Raw genomic sequence first — 25161 nt, 5'->3', positions numbered from 1 at the left:
AGTTGCTAATTTTAAGTGTTTTTAAAGATTTTTTGGCACTTTCACGCATAAAGTAGCTCAAACTTGGTTTGTTTTGCGTGAAACTTTGCACAGAACACTATTTGGTATATATTATTGTTTCGAAGTGGTTAGAATTTAAAATCATAATCATATGCTAGAAATTACGTGCGAAGTTGCAATTTTAAGGATTTTTATGCTTTTTTTGGCAGTTTCGCGTATAAAGTAGCTTAAACTAGGGTTGTTTTGCACGAAACTATGCACAAAACACTCTTTAGTATGTACCATTGTGTTGTAGTTGTTAAAATTTAAAATCATAGTCATATGCAAAAAATTACATGCTAAATTTTAATTTTAAGGGTTTTAAAACTTTTTTGGCACTTTCGCGCATAAAATAGCTCAAACTTAGTTTTTTTTGCATGAAACTCTGCACACAATGCTATTTGGTTTATATTATTGTGATGAAGTGGTTAGAATTGAAAATTACAGTCATATGTTAGAAATTACGTTCTAAGTTGCGATTTTAAGGGTTTTTAAGCTTTTTTGGAACTTTCGCGTATAAAATAGCTCAAACTTGGTTAGTTTTGCATGAAACTTTGCACACAAAGCTATTTAGTATGTATTATTGTGTTGAAGTGGTTAGAATTGAAAATTATAGTCATATGCTTGAAATTACGTGCTAAGTTGCGAATTTAAGTGTTTTTTAAGCTTTTTTGGCACTTTCGCGCATAAAGAAGCTCAAAGTTGGTTCTTTTTGCATGAAACTTTGCACGGAACACTATTTGGTATGTATTTTTTTGGAAGTGGTTAGAATTTACAATGATAATCATATACTAGAAATTAAGTGCGAAGGTTCGATTTTAAGGGTTTTAAAGCGTATTAGGCACTTTCGCGTATAAAGTAGCTTAAACTTGGGTTGTTTTGCACGAAACTTTGCACACAAAACTCTTTGGTATATACTATTGTGTTGTAGTGGTTAAATTTTAAAATCATAATCATATGCTAAAAATTACATGCTAAGTTGTAATTTTAAAAGGTTTTTAAACTTTTTTGGCACTTTCGCGTATAAAGTAGCTCAAACTTAGTTTTTTTTGTATGAAACTTTGCACACAATGCTATTTGGTATTTATTTTTGTGTTGAAGTGGCTAGATTTGAAAAATATAGTCATATGTTAGAAGTTACGTGCTAAGTTGCGATTTTAAGGGTTTTAAGCTTTTTTGGCACTTTCGCGCATAAAGTAGCTAAAACTTGCTTTGTTTTGCTTGAAACTTTGCACACAAAGCTATTTAGTATGTATTATTGTGTTGAAGTTGTTATAATTGAAAAATTATAGTCATATGCTTGAAATTACGTGCTAAGTTGCGAATTTAAGTGTTTTTTAAGCTTTTTTGGCACTTTCGCGCATAAAGAAGCTCAAACTTGGTTTGTTTTGCATGAAACTTTGCACGGAACACTATTTGGTATATATTATTGTTTGGAAGTGGTTAGAATTGAAAATCATAATCATATGCCAGAAATTACGTGCGAAGTTGCGATTTTAAGGGTTTTTAAGCTTTTTTTGGCACTTTCGCGTATAAAGTAGCTTAAACTTAGGTTATTTTGCACGAAACTTTGCACACAACACTCTTTTGTATATACTATTGTGTTGTGGTGGTTAAAATTTAAAAACATATTCATATGCTAGAAATTACATGCTAAGTTTTGATTTTAAGGGTTTTTAAACTTTTTTGGCACTTTCGCGCCTAAAGTAGCTCAAACTTGGTTTGTTTTGCATGAAACTTTGCACACAAATCTATTTGGTTTATATTATTGTGATTAAGTGGTAGAATTGAAAGTTATAGTCATATGTTAGATATTACGATCTAAGTTGCGATTTTAAGGGTTTTTAAGCTTTTTTGGAACTTTCGCGCATAAAGTAGCTCAAACTTGGTTTGTTTTTTATGAATCTTTGCACACAAAGCTATTTAGTATGTTTTATTGTGTTGAAGTGGTTAGAATTTAAAATTATATTCATATGCTTGAAATTACGTGCTAAGTTGCGAATTTTAAGTGTTTTTAAAGATTTTTTGGCACTTTCGCGCATAAAGTAGCTCAAACTTGGTTTGTTTTGCGTGAAACTTTGCACGGAACACTATTTGGTATATATTATTGTTTCGAAGTGGTTAGAATTGAAAATCATAATCATATGCTAGAAATTACGTGCGATGTTGCGACTTTAAGGATTTTTATGCTTCTTTTGGCACTTTCGCGTATAAAGTAACTTAAACTTGGGTTGTTTTGCACGAAACTTTGCACACAACACTTTTTGGTATATACTATTGTGTCGTGGTGGTTAAAATTTATAAACATAGTCATATGCTAGAAATTACATGCTGAGTTGTGATTTTAAGGGGTTTTAAACGTTTTTGGCACTTTCGCGCCTAAAGTAGCTCAAACTTGGTTTTTTTTGCATGAAACTTTGCACACAAATTTTTTTGGTTTATATTATTGTGATGAAGTGGTTAGAATTGAAAATTATAGTCCTATGTTAGAAATTACGATCAAAGTTGCGATTTTAAGGGTTTTTAAGCTTTTTTGGAACTTTCGCGCATAAAGTAGCTCAAACTTGGTTTGTTTTGCATGAAACTTTGCACACAAAGCTATTTAGTATGTATTATTGTGTTGAAGTGGTTAGAATTGAAAATTATAGTCATGCATTAAATTACGGGCTAAGTTGCGAATTTTAAGTGTTTTTAAAGATTTTTTGGCACTTTCACGCATAAAGTAGCTCAATCTTGGTTTGTTTTGCGTGAAACTTTGCACGGAACACTATTTGGTATATATTATTGTTTCGAAGTGGTTAGAATTTAAAATCATAATCATATGCTAGAAATTACGTGCGAAGTTGCAATTTTAAGGATTTTTATGCTTTTTTTTGCAGTTTCGCGTATAAAGTAGCTTAAACTAGGGTTGTTTTGCACGAAACTATGCACAGAACACTCTTTAGTATGTACCATTGTGTTGTAGTTGTTAAAATTTAAAATCATAGTCATATGCAAAAAATTACATGCTAAATTGTAATTTTAAGGGTTTTAAAACTTTTATGGCACTTTCGCGCATAAAATAGCTCAAACTTAGTTTTCTTTGCATGAAACTTTGCACACAATGCTATTTGGTTTATATTATTGTGATGAAGTGGTTAGAATTGAAAATTACAGTCATATGTTAGAAATTACGTTCTAAGTTGCGATTTTAAGGGTTTTTAAGCTTTTTTGGAACTTTCGCGTATAAAGTAGCTCAAACTTGGTTAGTTTTGCATGAAACTTTGCACACAAAGCTATTTAGTATGTATTATTGTGTTGAAGTGGTTAGAATTGAAAATTATAGTCATATGCATTAAATTACGTGCTAAGTTGCGAATTTTAAGTGTTTTTAAAGCTTTTTTTGCACTTTCGCGCATAAAGTAGCTCAAACTTGGTTTGTTTTGCGTGAAACTTTGCACGGAACACTATTTGGTATATATTATTGTTTTGAAGTGGTTAGAATTTAAAATCATAATCATATGCTAGAAATTACGTGCGAAGTTGCAATTTTAAGGATTTTTATGCTTTTTTTGGCAGTTTCGCGTATAAAGTAGCTTAAACTAGGGTTGTTTTGCACGAAACTATGCACAAAACACTCTTTGGTATATACTATTGTGTTGTAGTTGTTAAAATTTAAAATCATAGTCATATGCAAAAAATTACATGCTAAATTGTAATTTTAAGGGTTTTAAAACTTTTTTGGCACTTTCGCGCATAATATAGCTTAAACTTAGTTTTTTTTGCATGAAACTTTGCACACAATGCTATTTGGTTTATATTATTGTGATGAAGTGGTTAGAATTGAAAATTACAGTCATATGTTAGAAATTACGTTCTAAATTTCGATTTTAAGGGTTTTTAAGCTTTTTTGGAACTTTCGCGAATAAAATAGCTCAAACTTGGTTAGTTTTGCATGAAACTTTGCACACAAAGCTATTTAGTATGTATTATTGTGTTGAAGTGGTTAGAATTGAAAATTATAGTCATATGCATTAAATTACGGGCTAAGTTGCGAATTTTAAGTATTTTTAATGCTTTTTTTGCACTTTCGCGCATAAAGTAGCTCAAACTTGGTTTGTTTCGCGTGAAACTTTGCACGGAACACTATTTGGTATACAAAATTGTTTCGAAGTGGTTAGAATTTAAAATCATAATCATATGCTAGAAATTACGTGCGAAGTTGCAATTTTAAGGATTTTTATGCTTTTTTTGGCAGTTTCGCGTATAAATTAGCTTAAACTAGGGTTGATTTGCAAGAAACTATGCACAAAACACTCTTTGGTATATACTATTGTGTTGTAGTTGTTAAAATTTAAAATCATAGTCATATGCAAAAAATTACATGCTAAATTGTAATTTTAAGGGTTTTAAAACTTTTTTGGCACTTTTGCGCATAAAATAGCTCAAACTTCGTTTTTTTTGCATGAAACTTTGCACACAATGCTATTTGGTTTATATTATTGTGATGAAGTGGTTAGAATTGAAAATTACAATCATATGTTAGAAATTACGTTCTAAGTTGCGATTTTAAGGGTTTTTAAGCTTTTTTGGAACTTTCGCGTATAAAATAGCTCAAACTTGGTTAGTTTTGCATGAAACTTTGCACACAAAGCTATTTAGTATGTATTATTGTGTTGAAGTGGTTAGAATTGAATATTATAGTCATATCCATTAAATTACGTGCTAAGTTGCAAATTTAAGTGTTTTTTAAGCTTTTTTGGCACTTTCGCGCATAAAGAAGCTCAAAGTTGGTTTGTTTTGCATGAAACTTTGCACGGAACACTATTTGGTATGTATTTTTTTGGAAGTGGTTAGAATTTACAATGATAATCATATGCTAGAAATTACGTGCGAAGGTTCGATTTTAAGGGTTTTAAAGCGTATTAGGCACTTTCGCGTATAAAGTAGCTTAAACTTGGGTTGTTTTGCACGAAACTTTGCACACAAAACTCTTTGGTATATACTATTGTGTTGTAGTGGTTAAAATTTAAAATCATAATCATATGCTAAAAATTACATGCTAAGTTGTAATTTTAAAAGGTTTTTAAACTTTTTTGGCACTTTCGCGTATAAAGTAGCTCAAACTTAGTTTTTTTTTGCATGACACTTTGCACACAATGCTATTTGGTATTTATTTTTGTGTTGAAGTGGCTAGATTTGAAAAATATAGTCATATGTTAGAAATTACGTGCTAAGTTGCGATTTTAAGGGTTTTAAGCTTTTTTGGCACTTTCGCGCATAAAGTAGCTAAAACTTGCTTTGTTTTGCTTGAAACTTTGCACACAAAGCTATTTAGTATGTATTATTGTGTTGAAGTTGTTATAATTGAAAAATTATAGTCATATGCTTGAAATTACGTGCTAAGTTGCGAATTTAAGTGTTTTTTAAGCTTTTTTGGCACTTTCGCGCATAAAGAAGCTCAAACTTGGTTTGTTTTGCATGAAACTTTGCACGGAACACTATTTGGTATATATTATTGTTTGGAAGTGGTTAGAATTGAAAATCATAATCATATGCTAGAAATTACGTGCGAAGTTGCGATTTTGAGGGTTTTTAAGCTTTTTTTGGCACTTTCGCGTATAAAGTAGCTTAAACTTAGGTTATTTTGCACGAAACTTTGCACACAACACTCTTTTGTATATACTATTGTGTTGTGGTGGTTAAAATTTAAAAACATATTCATATGCTAGAAATTACATGCTAAGTTTTGATTTTAAGGGTTTTTAAACTTTTTTGGCACTTTCGCGCCTAAAGTAGCTCAAACTTGGTTTCTTTTGCATGAAACTTTGCACACAAATCTATTTGGTTTATATTATTGTGATTAAGTGGTTAGAATGGAAAATTATAGTCATATGTTAGATAGTACGATCTAAGTTGCGATTTTAAGGGTTTTTAAGCTTTTTTGGAACTTTCGCGCATAAAGTAGCTCAAACTTGGTTTGTTTTTTATGAATCTTTGCACACAAAGCTATTTAGTATGTTTTATTGTGTTGAAGTGGTTAGAATTTAAAATTATATTCATATGCTTGAAATTACGTGCTAAGTTGCAAATTTTAAGTGTTTTTAAAGATTTTTTGGCACTTTCGCGCATAAAGTAGCTCAAACTTGGTTTGTTTTGCGTCAAACTTTGCACGGAACACTATTTGGTATATATTATTGTTTCGAAGTGGTTAGAATTGAAAATCATAATCATATGCTAGAAATTACGTGCGATGTTGCGACTTTAAGGATTTTTATGCTTCTTTTGGCACTTTCGCGTATAAAGTAACTTAAACTTGGGTTGTTTTGCACGAAACTTTGCACACAACACTTTTTGGTATATACTATTGTGTTGTGGTGGTTAAAATTTATAAACATAGTCATATGCTAGAAATTACATGCTTACTTGTGATTTTAAGGGGTTTTAAACATTTTTGGCACTTTCGCGCCTAAAGTAGCTCAAACTTGGTTTTTTTAGCATGAAACTTTGCACACAAATTTTTTTGGTTTATATTATTGTGATGAAGTGGTTAGAATTGAAAATTATAGTCCTATGTTAGAAATTACGATCAAAGTTGCGATTTTAAGGGTTTTTAAGCTTTTTTGGAACTTTCGCGCATAAAGTAGCTCAAACTTGGTTTGTTTTGCATGAAACTTTGCACACAAAGCTATTTAGTATGTATTATTGTGTTGAAGTGGTTAGAATTGAAAATTATAGTCATGCATTAAATTACGGGCTAAGTTGCGAATTTTAAGTGTTTTTAAAGATTTTTTGGCACTTTCACGCATAAAGTAGCTCAAACTTGGTTTGTTTTGCGTGAAACTTTGCACGGAACACTATTTGGTATATATTATTGTTTCGAAGTGGTTAGAATTTAAAATCATAATCATATGCTAGAAATTACGTGCGAAGTTGCAATTTTAAGGATTTTTATGCTTTTTTTGGCAGTTTCGCGTATAAAGTAGCTTAAACTAGGGTTGTTTTGCACGAAACTATGCACAAAACACTCTTTAGTATGTACCATTGTGTTGTAGTTGTTAAAATTTAATATCATAGTCATATGCAAAAAATTACATGCTAAATTGTAATTTTAAGGGTTTTAAAACTTTTATGGCACTTTCGCGCATAAAATAGCTCAAACTTAGTTTTTTTTGCATGAAACTTTGCACACAATGCTATTTGGTTTATATTATTGTGATGAAGTGGTTAGAATTGAAAATTACAGTCATATGTTAGAAATTACGTTATAAGTTGCGATTTTTAGGGTTTTAAAGCTTTTTTGGAACTTTCGCGAATAAAATAGCTCAAACTTGGTTAGTTTTGCATGAAACTTTGCACACAAAGCTATTTAGTATGTATTATTGTGTTGAAGTGGTTAGAATTTAAAATTATAGTCATATGCATTAAATTACGGGCTAAGTTGCGAATTTTAAGTGTTTTTAATGCTTTTTTTGCACTTTCGCGCATAAAGTAGCTCAAACTTGGTTTGTTTTGCGTGAAACTTTGCACGGAACACTATTTGGTATACAAAATTGTTTCGAAGTGGTTAGAATTTAAAATCATAATCATATGCTAGAAATTACGTGCGAAGTTGCAATTTTAAGGATTTTTATGCTTTTTTTGGCAGTTTCGCGTATAAAGTAGCTTAAACTAGGGTTGATTTGCACGAAACTATGCACAAAACACTCTTTGGTATATACTATTGGGTTGTAGTTGTTAAAATTTAAAATCATAGTCATATGCTAAAAATTACATGCTAAGTTGTAATTTTAAGGGTTTTTAAACGTTTTTGGCACTTTCGCGCATAAAGTAGCTCAAACTTAGTTTTTTTTGCATGAAACTTTGCACACAATGCTATTTCGTATTTATTTTTGTGTTGAAGTGGTTAGAATTGAAAATTATAGTCATATGTTAAAAATTACGTGCTAAGTTACAATTTTAAGGGTTTTATGCTTTTTTGGCACTTTCGCGCATAAAGTAGCTCAAACTTGGTTTGTTTTGCATGAAACTTTGCACACAAAGCTATTTAGTATGTATTATTGTGTTGAAGTGGTTAGAATTGAAAATTATAGTCATATGCTTGAAATTACGTGCTAAGTTGCGAATTTAAATGTTTTTTAAGTTTTTTTGGCAATTTCGCGCATAAAGAAGCTCAAAGTTGGTTTGTTTTGCATGAAACTTTGCACGGAACACTATTTGCTATATATTATTGTTTGGAAGTGGTTAGAATTTACAATGATAATCATATGCTAGAAATTACGTGCGAAGTTGCGATTTTAAGGGTTTTAAAGCTTATTAGGCACTTTCGCATATAAAGTAGCTTAAACTTGGGTTGTTTTGCACGAAACTTTGCGCACAAAACTCTTTGGTATATACTATTGTGTTGTAGTTGTTAAAATGTAAAATCATAGTCATATGCTAAAAATTACATGCTAAGTTGTAATTTTAAAAGGTTTTTAAACTTTTTTGGCACTTTCGCGTATAAAATAGCTCAAACTTAGTTTTTTTTGCATGAAACTTTGCACACAATGCTATTTGGTATTTATTTTTGTGTTGAAGTGGCTAGATTTGAAAAATATAGTCATATGTTAGAAATTACGTGCTAAGTTGCGATTTTAAGGGTTTTAAGCTTTTTTGGCACTTTCGCGAATAAAGTAGCTAAAACTTGCTTTGTTTTACTTGAAACTTTGCACACAAAGCTATTTAGTATGTATTATTGTGTTGAAGTGGTTAGAATTGAAAAATTATACTCATATGCTTGAAATTACGTGCTAAGTTGCGAATTTAAGTGTTTTTAAAGCTTTTTTGGCACTTTTGCGCATACAGAAGCTCAAACTTGGTTTGTTTTGCATGAAACTTTGCACGGAAATCTATTTGGTTTATATTATTGTGTTGAAGTGGTTAGAATTGAAAATTATAGTCATATGTTAGATATTACGCTCTAAGTTGCGATTTTAAGGGTTTTTACGCTTTTTTGGAACTTTCGCGCATAAAGTAGCTCAAACTTGGTTTGTTTTTTATGAAACTTTGCACACAAAGCTATTTAGTATGTATTATTGTGTTTAAGTGGTTAGAAATTAAAATTATAGTCATATGCTTGAAATTACGTGCTAAGTTTCGAATTTTAAGTGTTTTATGCTTTTTTGGCACTTTCGCGCATAAAGTAGCTCAAACTTGGTTTGTTTTGCATGAAACTTTGCACACAAAGCTATTTAGTATGTATTATTGTGTTGAAGTGGTTAGAATTGAAAATTATAGTCATATGCTTGAAATTACGTGCTAAGTTGGGAATTTAAGTGTTTTTAAAGCTTTTTTGGCACTTTCGCGCATAAAGAAGCTCAAAGTTGGTTTGTTTTGCATGAAACTTTGCACAAAACACTCTTTGGTATATATTATTGTGTTGTAGTGGTTAAAAGATAAAAACATAGTCATATGCTAGCAATTACATGCTAAGTTGTGATTTTAAGGGTATTTAAGCTTTTTTGGCACTTTCACGCATAAAGTAGCTCAAACTTGGTTTCTTTTGCATGAAACATAGCTCACAAAGCTATTTGGTATATATTATTGTGATGAAGTGGTTAGAATTTAAAATTATAGTCATATGTTAGAAATTACGTCCTAAGTTTCAATTTTTAGGGTTTTTAAACTTTTTTGGAACTTTCGCGCATAAAGTAGCTCAAACTTGGTTTGTTTTGCATGAAACTTTGCACACAAAGCTATTTAGTATGTATTATTGTGTTGAAGTGGTTAGAATTGAAAATTTTAGTCATATGCTTGAAATTACGTGCTAAGTTGCGAATTTTAAGGATTTATAAACTTTTTTTGGCACTTTCGCGTATAAAGTAGCTTAAACTAGGGTTGTTTTGCACGAAACTTTGCACACAATACTCTTTGGTATATACTATTGTGTTGTAGTGGTTAAAATTTAAAATCATAGTCATATGCAATAAATTACATGCTAAGTTGTTATTTTAAGGGTTGTTAAACTTTTTTGGCACTTTCGCGCATAAAGTAGCTCAAACTTGGTTTCTTTTGCATGAAACTTTGCACACAAAGCTATTTTGTATATATTATTGTGTGAAGTTGTTATAATTGAAAATTAGAGTCATATGTTAGAAATTACATTTTAAGTTGCGATTTTAAGGGTTTTAAAGCTTTTTGGGCATTTTCGCGCATAATGTAGCTCAAACTTGGTTTGTTTTGCATGAAAATTTGCACACAAAGCTATTTAGTATATATTATTGTGTTGAAGTGGTTAGAATTGAAAGTTATAGTCATATGCTTGAAAATTACGTGCTAAATTGCGATTTTAAGTGCTTTTTATGCTTTTTTGGCACTTTTGCGCATAAAGTAGCTTAAACATGAGTTGTTTTGCACGAAACATTGCACACAACACTATTTGGTATATACTATTGTGTTAAAGTGCTTAGTATTTAAAATAATAGTCATATGCTAGAAATTACATGTTAAATTGCGATTTTAAGGGTTTTTAATCTTTTTTTGGCACTTTCGCATATAATGTAGCTTAAAGATGCGTTGATTAGCACGAAAATTTGCACACAACACTCTTTGGTATATACTATTGTGTTGTAGTGGTTAAAATTTAAAATGATAGTCATATGCAAGAAATTACATGCTAAGTTGCGATTTTAAGGGTTTTAAAAAGTTTTTGGCACTTTCGCGGATAAAGTAGCTCAAACTTGGTTTCTTTAGCATGAAACTTTGCAGACAAAGCTATTTGGTATATATTATTGTGTTGAAGTGGTTATAATTGAAAATTATAGTCATACGATAGAATTTACGTGCTAAGTTGCGATTTTAAGTGTTTTTAAGCTTTTTTGGCACTTTCGCGCATAAAGTAGCTTAAACTTGGTTTGTTTTGCATGAAACTTTGCACACAAAGCTATTTAGTATATATTATTGCGTTGAAGTTGTTAGAATTGAAAATTATAGTCATATGCTTGAAATAACATGCTATATTGCGATTTTAAGTGCTTTTTAAGCTTTTTTGGCACTTTCGCGCATAAAGTAGCTCAAATTTGGTTTGTTTTGCATGAAACTTTGCACGGAACACTATTTGGTATATATTATTGTTTGGAAGTGGTTAGAATAGAAAATTATAATCATATGCTAGAAATTACGTGCTAAGTTGCGATTTTAAGCGGCTTTTATGCTTTTTTTGCACTTTCGCGCATAAAGTAGCTCGAACTTGTTTTGTTTTGCATGTAACTTTGCACACAACACTATTTGGTATATATCAATATTTTGAAGAGGTTAGAATTAATAAATTATAGTCATATGCTTAAAATTACTTGCTAAGTTGCGATTTTAAGTGTTTTTTATGCTTTTTTGGCACTTTCGAGTATAAAGTAGCTCAAACTTGGTTTGTTTTGCATGAAACTTTGCACACAATACTATTTGGTATATATTATTGTTTTGAAGTAGCTAGAATTGAAAATCATTATCATATGCTAGGAATTACGTGCAAAGTTGTAATTTTAAGGGTTTTTAAGCTTTTTTTGGCACTTTCGCGCATAAAGTAGCTTAAACTTGGGTAGATTTTCGCGAAACTTTGCACACAACGCTCTTTGGTATATACTTTTCTGTTGTAGTGGTTAAAATTTAAAAACATAGTCATATGCTAGAAATTACGTGCTAAATTGCGATTTTAAGGGTTTTTAACTTTTTTTGGCACTTTTGTGCATAAAGTAGCTCAAACATGGTTTGTTTTGCATGAAACATTGCACACAAAGCTATTTCGTATATATTATTGTGTTAAAGTGGTTTGAATTAAAAACTATAGTCATATGCTTGAAATTACATGCTAAGTTGCGATTTTAAGTGTTTTTTAAGCTTTTTTTGCACTTTCGCGCATAAAGTAGCTCAAACTTGGTTTGTTGTGCATGAAACTTTGCACGGAACACTATTTGGTATATATTATTTTTTGGAAGTGATTAGAAGTGAAAATAGTAATTATATGCTAGAAATTACGTGCTAAGTTGCAATTTTAAGGTTTTTATGCTTTTTTGGATTTTTCGCGCATAAAGAAATGTAAAGTTGAGTTGTTTTGCACGAAACTTTGCACACAACAATATTTGGTATATACTATTGTGTTCAAGTGGTTAGTATTTAAAATCATAGTCATATACTCGAAATTACATGCAAAGTTGCGATTTTAAGGGTTTTTTTATGTTTTTTTTGAACTTTCGCGCATAAAGTAGCTCAACCTTAGTTTGTCTTCCATGAAACTTTGCATACAACACTATTTGGTATATATTATTGTTATGAAGTGGTTAGAATTGCAAAATTATAGTTATATGCTTGAAATTACGTGCTAAGTTGCGATTTTAAAAGTTTTTAATGCTTTTAATTTGGCACTTTCGCGCATAAAGTAGCTCAAACTTGATTTGTTTTGCATGAAACTTGGCACACAACACTATTTGGTATATATTATTGTTTTGAAGTGGTTAGAATTGCAAAATTATAGTCATATGCTTGAAATTACGTACTAAGTTGTGATTCTATGTGTTTTTTATGCTTTTTTGGCACTTTCGCGCATAAAGTAGCACAAACTTATTTTGTTTTGCATGAAAGTTTGCACACAACACTATTTGGTATATATTATTATTTTGAAGTGGTTAGAATTGCAAAGTTATAGTCATATGCTTGAAATTACGTGCTAAGTTGCGATTTTAAGTGTTTTTTATGCTTTTTTGGCATTTTCGCGTATAAAGTAACTCAAACTTGGTTTGTTTTGCATGAAACTTTGCACACAACACTATTTGGTATATATTATTTTTTTGAAGTGGTTAGAATTGAAAATCATTATCATGTGCTAGAAATTACGTGCTAAGTTACAATTTTAAGGGTTTTTAAACTTTTTTTTGGCACTTTCGCGCATAAAGTAGCTTAAACTTGAGGTTATTTGCACGAAACATTGCACACAACACTCTTTGGCATATACTGTTGTGTTGTAGTGGTTAAAATTTAAAATCATAGTCATATGCTAGAAATTACATGCTAAATTGCGATTAAGGATTTTTGCACTTTCGCGCATAAACTAGCTCAAACTTGGTTTCCTTTGCGTGAAACTTTGCACACAAAGCTATTTGGTATATATTATTGTGTTGAAGTGGTTAGAATTGAAAAGTATAGTCATATGTTAGAAATTACGTGCTAAGTTTCGATTTTAAGGGGTTTTAAGCTTTTTTTGGCACTTTCGCGCATAAAGTATCTCAAACTTGGTTTGTTTTGCCTGAAGCTTTGTGCACAAAGCTATTTGGTATATATTATTGTTTGGAAATGATTAGAATTTAAAATCATAATAATATGCTAGAAATTACGGGCTAAGTTGCGATTTTAAGGTTTTTATGCTTTTTTGGAATTTTCGCGCATAAAGTAACTTAAAGTTGAGTTGTTCTGCTCGAAACTTTGCACACAACAATATTTGGTATATACTATTGTGTTCAAGTGGTTAGTATTTAAAATCATAGTCATATACTAGAAATTACATGCTAAGTTGCGATTTTAAGGGTTTTTTATTTTTTTTTTGCACTTTCGCGCATCATATAGTTCAACCTTGGTTTGTTTTGCATTAAACTTTGCATACAACACTATTTCGTATATATTATTGTTTTGAAATGGTTAGAATTGCAAAATTATAGTCATATGCTTGAAATTACGTGCTAAGTTGGGATTTAAATGTTTTTAATGATTTTTTCGCACTTACACGCATAAAGTAGCTCAAGCTTGGTTTGTTTTGCATGAAACTTTGCACACAACACTATTTGGTATATATTATTGTTTTGAAGTGGTTATAATTGAAAATTATAATCATATGCTGGAAATTAATTGCTAAGTTGCGATTTTAAGGGTTTTAAATCTTTTTTTAGCACTTTCGCACATAAAGTAGCTTAAACTTGAGTTGATTTGCACGAAACTTTGTACACAACACTCTTTGGTATATACTATTGTGTTGTGGTGGTTAAAATTTAAAATCATAGTCATATGCTAGAAATTACATGCTAAATTGCGATTTTCTGGGTTTTAAAAAGTTTTTTGGCACTTTCGCGCATAAACTAGCTCAAACTTGGTTTCCTTTGCATGAACCTTTGCACACAAAGCTATTTGGTGTATATTATTGTGTTGAAGTCGCTAGAATTGAAAATTATAGTCCTATGTTACAAATTACGTGCTCATTCTCGATTTTAAGGGTTTTTAAGCTTTTTTGGCACTTTCGCGCATAAAGTAGCTCAAACTTGGTTTGTTCTGCATGAAACTTTACACACATAGCTATTTCGTATATTCTATTGTGTTTAAGTGGTTTGAAATGAAAATTATAGTCATATGGTTGAAATTACGTGCTAAGTTGCGATTTTAAGTGTTTTTAAAGCTTTTTTGCACTTTCGCGCATAAAATAGCTCAAACTTGGTTTCTTTAGCATGAAACTTTGCACACAAAGCTATTTGGTATATATTATTGTGTTGAAGTGGTTATAATTGAAAATTATTGTCTTACGTTAGAATTTACGTTCTAAGTTGCGATTTTTAGTGTTTTAATGCTTTTTTGGCACTTTCGCGCATAAAGTAGCTCAAACTTGGTTTGTTTTGCATGAAACTTTCCACACAAAGCTCTTTAGTATATATTATTGAGTTGAAGTTGTTAGAATTGAAAATTATGCTTGAAATAACATGCTAAATTGCGATTTTAAGTGCTTTTAAAGCTTTTTTGGCACTTTCGCGCATAAAGTAGCTCAAACTTGGTTTGTTTTGCATGAAACTTTGCACGGAACACTATTTGGTATATATTATTGTTTGGAAGTGGTTAGAATAGAAAATGTAACACCCTCAGAATAGGTTGGACTTTTGAAAACACCTTTAATGAAAAACATGGGCCAAAACCTACTCATTGAGTGTTACCGCCACATCTATTTCTAATAAAATAAATGTAAGGCTTAATGACTAAGAAATAACTTAATAACTTTAAATCCAACAAAGGGTCTTACAACATAAGAGAAGACTGAAACGCAATCTATGTCCATATAAAATTTAAACGACTTAAGGTAAAATTTAAACTCAAATACGACTCTAACAAAAGCTATGTTTCTAGGTGATCCTCACTCCACGATTCTCACGCAATCAGTACCTGCAACATAAGAATGCAAGAAAAACAAGGGAAAAACTCCATCCCGTAAAACGATTAAGTTTGAAAATGATTTAAAAAAAACAAAATATAATCAAATTGAAAATAATTTTAGAAAATCATTAATAGCTGAGTTTACAAGAATGACAATTTGAGAAAACAACATATATGATATCACATAAACCAATTTATTAATTTGATAATTAATAATGACAAACACATAATCAATTTTAAATTCGAGGGAACGAGAACGCTAGTAGGCCGAGGCTTTACCCCTATACCTACTTCAACAAGAGGTCGTCACCCCAAATAATTCAAGGCCAGCAGAGTAGTCTCAGGGAACCCTAGCGTGCACACCCCTTCTACTTGGATCACAACAAATAGAAGGAAGACCAAACATCGTATCAAGTATTAGAAATAATAATACCTGTCGGTAGCTATACTAACCAAACAAGACAACCTGTTCATCACCCTTATACTTGGATCACAACAAATATAAGAGCTTCTTTTCCCTCATGTTACACTTTACGTGATTTAATATATTTTAATAATTAGTCGCGAGCACACAAACATTCATTATACAATTTATTTTATGATCATAAATTTTTCCCAATAAATATATATCTCAGGAATATCCAACTGAAATCTCATTTTCCAAATCACAAGTCTAACATGAATTGGTGGCAATAAAAATTAATATCATAAATATTTCTCTTCCAAATAAATTGTATCAAATTTCGTTATCAAAATAATAATATAAATTTTATTGAAATAATAATTATAAATTCAACTTTGACAAAAATAATAGTAAATATAATTTGAGAATATATAAAACATAACATCATATAAAATAATGTCATATAAAACCATGCATCCTATTAAACACATTAATTATCACTTAGCACATAATACTAACGGGATAGTCTTAATTAGATGGACATTGAAAATTATCTTGTCACGTGATCCTAGACAACGTACGCTCCTAATGATCTCTGTCTACGAATCCGTTGTCTTTAATATCGAAATCTTGCGTTTTCTCGACATGAATTTTTAAGCAAATGGGAGATAGAGGAAGAGTTTGTAGGAGAAAAAGGAAGTGTGAGTAATAATGTGAATGAAATTAAGGGTAATTGGTTTAATTTATAATAGGTAAGTGAGGTTGGTTATAAGGTTTAGAGGAAGAAGTGGGAAGTTATTTGTTAATGGGGAGTTATTTTTTTTTTAATTTCTGAAATTTATTTATTTATTTATTTATTTATTTATTTATTATTATTATTATTATTATTATTATTATTATTATTATTATTATTATTATTATTATTATTATTATTATTATTTTTAAAAAATGACGGATGTTACATACACTCCGCCTTAAAACAAAAGTTCGTCCTCGAACTTAAAGTTAACTACTGAAGTTTTAAAAGAAAATATTGGACGATTTTGATAGACTCGCATCACCCCCCTAATTTAAAAAGTTTCGTCCTCGAAACTCAACGTACCTGTTTGAAAAGTTTGGGGTATCGTTTTCTCATGTCAACTTCGGTTTCCCATGTGGCTTCTTCGGTTTGTTGGTTCGTCCATAATATCTTGACCAACTTAAAATCCTTGTTCCGGGTACATCTTGTTTTGGTATCAAGGATTTTTATTGGTTTTTCTTCAAAGGTAAGGGTTTCATCAAGTTCAATGGTTTCAGGTTGTATGATATGGGAAGGGTCATGGACATATTTTCGGAGTTGGGATACATGGAAAACATTGTGGACTTTAGCTAGGTTCATAGGTAGGGCTAATCTATAGGCTACTTCCCCAATTCGTTCCAATATTTCATAAGGACCTATAAAACGAGGACTCAATTTACCCTTCTTACCAAATCTCATGACACCCTTGGTTGGTGACACTTTGAGCAAAACCTGTTCACCTACTTCAATCTCTAATGCCCTCCTCTTTTTGTTTGCATACGACTTCTAACGATCTTGCGCTTCCCTCATGCGTTCTTGGATCATTCTTACTTTCTTTGTAGTCTCCTCAATCATGTCTGGTATTAATCCCAACGACTCATTAACATCATTCCAACATATAGGACTCCTACACTTTTTCCCATATAGGGCTTCGTAAGGTGCCATTCCTATGCTAGAATGAAAACTATTATTGTAAGAAAACTCTACATACATCAAATTATCCTCCCAAGATCCACCAAAATCCTTAACACATGCTCTTAACCAATCCTCAAGAGTCTGAATCGTTCTCTCTGTTTGACCATCTGTTGCTGGATGAAATGCAGTACTGAACTTTAGTATCGTGCCCACTACTTCTTGTAGCATCTTCCAAAATTTATACAGAAACCTCGAATCTCTATCCGATACAATGTCCTTAGGCACACCATGCAATCTCCCTACCTCTTGAAAATACCCGTCTGTCATCTGTTGCATTGTCCAAGTATTCTTCATCGCTATAAACCTTGGTGTTTTTGTTAATCGATCCACTATCACCCATATGGCATTCTTCCCTGTTTTTGACTTTGGCAATCCTACTACAAAGTCCATTGAAATCAACTCCTATTTCCATCCAGGTACTTCTAATGGTTGCAATTTTCCCCCGGCTTCATATGTTGAATTTTCACCTTCTGACACGTTAGACACTTCGCCACAAAACCTGCAACTTCACGCTTCATGTTGGGCCACCAAAAGTTCTTTTTAAGATCCTTGTACATCTTATCACCAACAAGATGTATTGAGTATGGCGAATTATGGGCTTCAGTCATAATCTTAGTCTTAAGTTCCTCGTCATGCGGTATGCACCATCTTCCTTTATACTTCATTACACCATTTTCATCACTTTCGAACTCAGGTGCTTGACCATCCTCCTTCAACTTCTTCAATTTAGTTAACCAATTATCCGTAACTTGCTTCACTCTAATTTCCTCAAAAATATCTGATTCAATCGTCATTCCATTCAATTGAGTACCCACATATCCATATTCTACCACTTCTAAGTTCATCCTACGAATCTCTTCACACAACTCATTTGCTAAAATTAATGCATTCATTGTATGACTTGACTTCCTACTCAGAACATCAACTACTTTGTTTACCTTTTCTTCACAATACTTAAAATCCAGATCATAATCCTTAATGATTTCTAACCATCGTCTTTGTCTCATATTCAACTCCTTTTGAGTGTACAAGAACCTCAAACTCTTGTGATAGGTATAAATATTGCACTTTACTCCAAATAGATAATGTCTCCAAATTTTCAATGCAAAGACTACAGCTCCCAATTCTAAGTCATGTGTGGGGTAATTCTTCTCATGCGGCTTAAGTTGTCGTGAAGCATATGCTACTACTTTCCCATCTTGCATCAACACACAACCTAGTCCATTCTTAGATGCATCTGTATAAACTTCATATTCTCCACTTTCATTCAGTAAGGTCAGCACAGGAGCAGAAGTAAGCCTTGATTTCAACTCTTGGAATGCCGCTTCACACTTCTCATCCCATTGAAACTTAGTGGTCTTCTTTATCAAATTAGTGATAGGTTGAGCAATTCTCGAGAAATTTTTCACAAATCTCCTATAGTATCTGGCTAGGCCTAAGAAAATTCTCACTTCTGTCACATTAGTGGGCGTAGGCCAGTTCATTACTGCTTGAACCTTTGAGGGATCCACCATTACTCCATGTTTTGTAATTACATGCCCCAAAAATGCTACCTTTTCTAACTAGAATTCACATTTTGAAAAACTTCGCATACAACTTATTCTCTCTTAAAATCTCTAAAACTTTCCTCAAATGAGCCTCATGCTCTTCTCGATTCATAGAGTATACTAAACTATCATCAATAAAAGCAACTACAAACTTATCCAAATAAGGCTGAAAAGTCCTATTCATAAGGTCCATAAAGACAGCAGGCGCATTAGTGAGTCCAAAGGGCATGACTGTGAACTCATAATGGCCATACCTCGTTCGAAAAGCTGTTTTGGTTATATTCTCTTCTGCAATTCGTAATTGATGATAACTTGATCTCAAATCAATCTTTGAAAATACTCCTGTACCCCTAAGTTGATCGAATAGATCCTCAATTCTAGGAAGTTGATACTTATTCTTCACCGTCACACTATTTAAATCCCTATAATCAATACATAGTCTCAATGTTCCGTCTTTCTTCCTAACAAATAATACTGGGGCTCCCCAAGGTGATACACTTGGTCTTATATATCCTTTATCCAACAAATCCTCAAGTTGTACCTTCAACTCTTGCAACTCGGCAAGTGCCATCCTATAAGGTACCTTTGAAATGGGTCCTGTTCCCGGAACTAAGTCAATCTTGAAGTCTAACTCTCTTATAGGTGGCATCTCTGGAATCTCATCTGGGAACACATCAACAAACTCCTTAACTACAAGCATCTCTCCTAACTCGTCCTCTTTCATGCTCGTGTCCTTTACATGGCACAAATATACGGAGTAGCCTTTCCTAAGATGGGTCTGGAGATTTAGGGCAGAGATAAGCTTGGTCTTTGGTGACTCGGAAGTAATTTCTTGGTAGGTTAGTTAATTTCCCCTAGGACCTCTAAAGGTAATTCTCTGATTAGCACAATGGATTTTAGCCTGATACTTCTTTAACCAATCCATCCCCAAAAACGAAATCGAGGAAACTAACAAAAAAACGAAAGACAACGAAAATATAATTAAAAAGATAACACACTACTACTAAGTACTTAAAAGTACTTCAAAACAATAAACCCATTCGTCCCCACTCTCATGATATATTTTATTTTATTTTAATTTTTTTAACTTACTTAAATTATTTAAAATAATTTTACTTGTATCATATAATCTATTTTTAATTTAAGCCTTTATCACTTTGTAGCACCCTCAGAATAGGTCAGACTTTTGAAAACACCTTTAATGAAAAACATGAGCCAAAACCTACTCATGGGACTGTTACCGCCACATCTATTTCTAATAAAATAAATGTAAGGCTTAACGACTAAGAAATAACTTAATAACTTTAAATCCAACAAAGGGTCTTACAACATAAGAGAAGACTGAAACGCAATCTATGTCCATATAAAATTTAAACGTCTTAAGCTAAAAATTTAAACTGAAATACGACTCTAACAAAAGCTATGTTTCTAGGTGATCCTCACTCCACGATTCCCACGCAATCAATAACCTGCAACATAAGAATGCAAGAAAAACAAGGGAAAAACTCCCAAAATCAGGAAATTGAGTAATTCCCACTCCATCCCGTAAAACAATTAAGTTTGAAAATGATTTAAAAAAAATCAAATATAATCAAATTAAAAATAATTTTAGAAAATAATTAATAGCTGAGTTTAAAAGAAAGACAATTTGAGAAAACAACATATATAATATCACATAAACCAATTTATTAATTTGATAATTAATAATGACAAACACATAATCAATTTTAAATTTGAGGGAACGAGAACGCTAGTAGGCCGAGGCTTTACCCCTATACCTACTACAACAAGAGGTCGTCACCCCAAATAATTCAAGGCCAGCAGAGTAGTCTCAAGGAACCCTAGTGTGCACACCCTTTCTACTTGGATCACAACAAATAGAAGGAAGACCAAATATCGTATCAAGTATCAGATATAATAATATCTATCGGCAGCTATACTAACCAAACAAGACAACCTGTTCATCACCCTTATACTTGGATCACAACAAATATAAGAGCTTCGTTTCCCTTATGTTACACTTTACGTGATTTAATATATTTTAATAATTAGTCGCGAGCACACAAACATTCATTATACAATTTATTTTATGATCATAAATTTTTCACAATAAATATATATCTCAGGAATATCCAACTGAAATCTCATTTTCCAAATCACCATTCTAACATGAATTGGTGGCAATAGGAATTAATATCATAAATATTTCTCTTCCAAATAAATTGTATCAAATTTTGTTATCAAAATAATAATATAAATTTTATCGAAATAATAATTATAAATTCAACTTGGACAAAAATAATAGTAAATATAATTTGAGAATATATAAAACATAACATCATATAAAATAATGTCATATAAAATCATGCATGCTATTAAACACATTAATTATCACTTAGCACATAATACTAACGGGATAGTCTTAATTAGATGGACATTGAGAATTACCTTGTCACGCGATCCTAGACAACGTACGCTCCTAATAATCTCTGTCTACGAATCCGCTATCTTTAATATCGAAATCTTGCGTTTTCTCGACTTGAATTTTTAAGCAAATAGGAGATGGAGGAAGAGTTTGTAGGAGAAACAGTAAGTGTGAGTAATAACGTGAATGAAATTAAGGGTAATTGGTTTAATTTATAATAGGTAAGTGAGGTTGGTTATAAGGTTTAGAGGGAGAAGTGGGAAGTTATTTGTTAATGGGGAGTAATTTTTTTTTTTAATTTCTGAAATTTATTTATTTATTTATCATTATTATTATTATTATTATTATTATTATTATTATTATTATTATTATTATTATTATTATTAAAAAATGACGGATGTTACAGAAAATCATAATCATATGCTAAGTTGCGATTTTAAGGGGCTTTTATGCTTTTTTGGAACTTTCGCGCATAAAGTAGCTTAAACTTGAGTTGTTTTGCAAGAAACTTTGCACACAACACTATTTTTTATATACTATTGTGTTGACGTGGTTAGTATTTAAAATCATAGTTATATGCCAGAAATTAAATGCTAAGTTTGGATTTTAAGGTTTTTTAAGTTTTTTTTTGCACTTTCGCGCATAAAGTAGCACAAACTTATTTTGTTTTGCATGAAAGTTTGCACACAACACTATTTGGTATATATTATTATTTTGAAGTGGTTAGAATTGCAAAATTATAGTCATATGCTTGAAATTACGTGCTAAGTTACGATTTTAAGTGTTTTTTTTTATGCTTTTTTGGCACTTTCGCGTATAAAGTAACACAAACTTGGTTTGTTTTGCATGAAACTTTGCACACAACACTATTTGGTATATATTATTTTTTTGAAGTTGTTAGAATTCAAAATCATTATCATGTGCTAGAAATTACGTGCTAAGTTACAATTTTAAGGGTTTTTAAGCTTTTTTTGGCACTTTCGCGCATAAAGTAGCTTAAACTTGAGTTGATTTGCACGAAAACCTTGCACACAACACTCTTTGGTATATAATGTTGTGTTGTAGTGGTTAAAATTTAAAATCATAGTCATATGCTAGAAATTACATGCTAAATTGCGATTTTAAGGATTTTTAAACTTTTTTGGCACTTTCGCGCATAAACTAGCTCAAACTTGGTTTCCTTTGCATGAAACTTTGCACACAAAGCTATTTGGTATATATTATTGTGTTGAAGTGGTTATAATTGAAAATTATAGTCATATGTTAGAAATTACGTGTTAAGTTTCTATTTTAAGGGTTTTTAAGCTTTTTTGGCACTTTCGCGCATAAAGTGGCTCAAACTTGGTTTATTTTGCATGAACCTTTGTACACAAAGCTATTTCATATATATTATTGTGTTTAAGTGGTTAGTATTTAAAATCATAGTCATATACTAGAAATTACATGCTAAGTTGCGATTTTAAGGGTTTTAAAAGTTTTTTTTGCACTTTCGTGCATAAAGTAGCTCAACCTTTGTTTGTTTTGCATGAAACTTTGCATACAACACTATTGGGTATATATTATTTTTTTGATGTGGTTAGAATAGAAAAATTAGTCATATGCTTGAAATTACGAGCTAAGTTGCGATTTTAAATGTTTTTAATGCTTTTTTGGCACTTTCGCTCATAAAGTAGCTCAAACTTGGTTTGTTTTGCACGAAACTTTGCACACAACACTATTTGGTATATATTGTTGTTTTGAAGTGGTTATAATTGAAAATAATAATCATATGCTAGAAATTAAGTGCTAAGTTACGATTTTAAGGGTTTTTAAGCTTTTTTGGGCACATTCGCACAAACAGTAGCTTAAACTTGAGTTGATTTGCACGAATATTTGCACACAACACTTTTGGTATTTAATATTGTGTTGTAGTGGTTAAAATTTAAAATCATAGTCATATGCTAGAAATTACATCTTAAATTGCGATTTTAAGGGTTTTTAAACTTTTTTGGCACTTTCGCACATAAACTAGCTCAAACTTGGTTTCCTTTGCATGAAACTTAGCACACAAAGCTATTTGGTATACATGTGTTCAAGTGGTTAGAATTGAAAATTATAGTCATATGTTAGAAATTACATGCTAAGTTTTGATTTTAAGGGTTTTTAAAATTTTTTCGCACTTTCGCGCATAAAATAGCTCAAACTTGGTTTGTTTCGCATGAAACTTTGCATGGAACACTATTTGGTATATATTATTCTTTGGAAGGGGTTAGAATTGAAAATCATAATCAGATGCTAGAAATTACGTGCTAAGTCTCGATTTTAAGGTTTTTATGCTTTTTTAGAATTTTCGCGTATAAAGTAGCTTAAAGTTGAGTTGTTTTGCATGAAACTTTGCACTCAACTCTATTTGGTATATACTATTTTGTTGAAGTGGTTAGTATTTAAAATGATAGTCATATACTAGAAATTACATGCTAAGTTGCGATTTTAAGGGTTTTTTATGTTTTTTTTGCACTCTCGCGCATAAAGTAACTCAACCTTGGTTTGTTTTGTATGAAACTTTGCACACAACACTATTTGGTATATATTATTGTTTTGAAGTGGTTATAATTGCAAAATTATAGTCATATGCTTGAAATTACGTGCTAAGTTGCGATTTTAAATGTTTTTAATGTTTTTTTTGCACTTTCGCGCATAAAGTAGCTCAAACTTGGTTTGTTTTGCATGAAACTTTGCACACAACACTATTTGGTATATATTATTGTTTTAAAGTGGTTAGAATTGAAAATCATAATCATATGCTAGAAATTACGTGCTAAGTTGCGATTTTAAGCTTTTTTTAGCACTTTCGCGCATAAAGTAGATTAAACTTGAGTTGATTTGCACGAAACTTTGCACACAAAACTCTTTGGTATATACTATTGTGTTGTAGTGGTTAAAATTTAAAATCATAGTCATATGCTAGAAATTACATGCTAAATCGCGATTTTAAGGTTTTTAACCTTTTTGCACTTTCACGCAGAAACTTGCTCAAACTTGGTTTCCTTTGCATGAAACTTTGCACACAAAGCTATTTGGTATCTATTATTGTGTTGAAGTGGTTAGAATTGAAAATTATAGTCATATGTTAGAAATTACGTGCTAAGTTTCTATTATAAGTGTTTATTTAAGCTTTTTTGGAACTTTCGCGCATAAACTAGCTCAAACTTGGTTTATTGTGCATGAAACTTTGCACGGAAAACTATTTGGTATATGTTATTGTTTGGAAGTGGTTAAAATTGAAAATCATAATCATATGCTAGAAATTATGTGATAAGTTGCAATTTTAAGGGTTTTTATGCTTTTTGAATTTTCGCGCTTCAAGTAGCTTAAAGTTGAATTGTTTTACACGAAACTTTGCACACAACACTATTTGGTATATACTCTTGTGTTGAAGTCGTTAGTATTCAAAATCATAGTCATATACTAGAAATTACATGCTAAGTTGCGATTTAAGGGTTTTTGAAGTTTTTTTTGCACTTTCGTGCATAAAGTAGCTCAAACTTGGTTTGTTTTGCATGAAACTTTGCACGGAACACTATTTGGTATATATTATTGTTTGGAAGTGGTTAGAAATTAAAATCATAATCATATGCTAGATATTATGTGCTAAGTTGCAATTTTAAGGGTTTTTATGCTTTTTTTGGAATTTTCGCGCATAAAGTAGCTTAAAGTTGAATTGTTTTGCACGAAACTTTGCACACAACACTCTTTGGTATATACTATTGTGTTGAAGTGGTTAGTATTTAAAATCATAGTCATATATTAGAAATTACATGCTAAGTTTCGCTTTTAAGGGTTTTTTATGTTTTTTTTGCACTTTTGCGCATAAAGTAGC

Source organism: Amaranthus tricolor, chromosome 15 (assembly GCF_026212465.1).
Source record: "Amaranthus tricolor cultivar Red isolate AtriRed21 chromosome 15, ASM2621246v1, whole genome shotgun sequence".
In the NCBI taxonomy this organism is placed as follows: Eukaryota; Viridiplantae; Streptophyta; class Magnoliopsida; order Caryophyllales; family Amaranthaceae; genus Amaranthus; species Amaranthus tricolor.
This window is presented reverse-complemented; position numbering follows the sequence as displayed.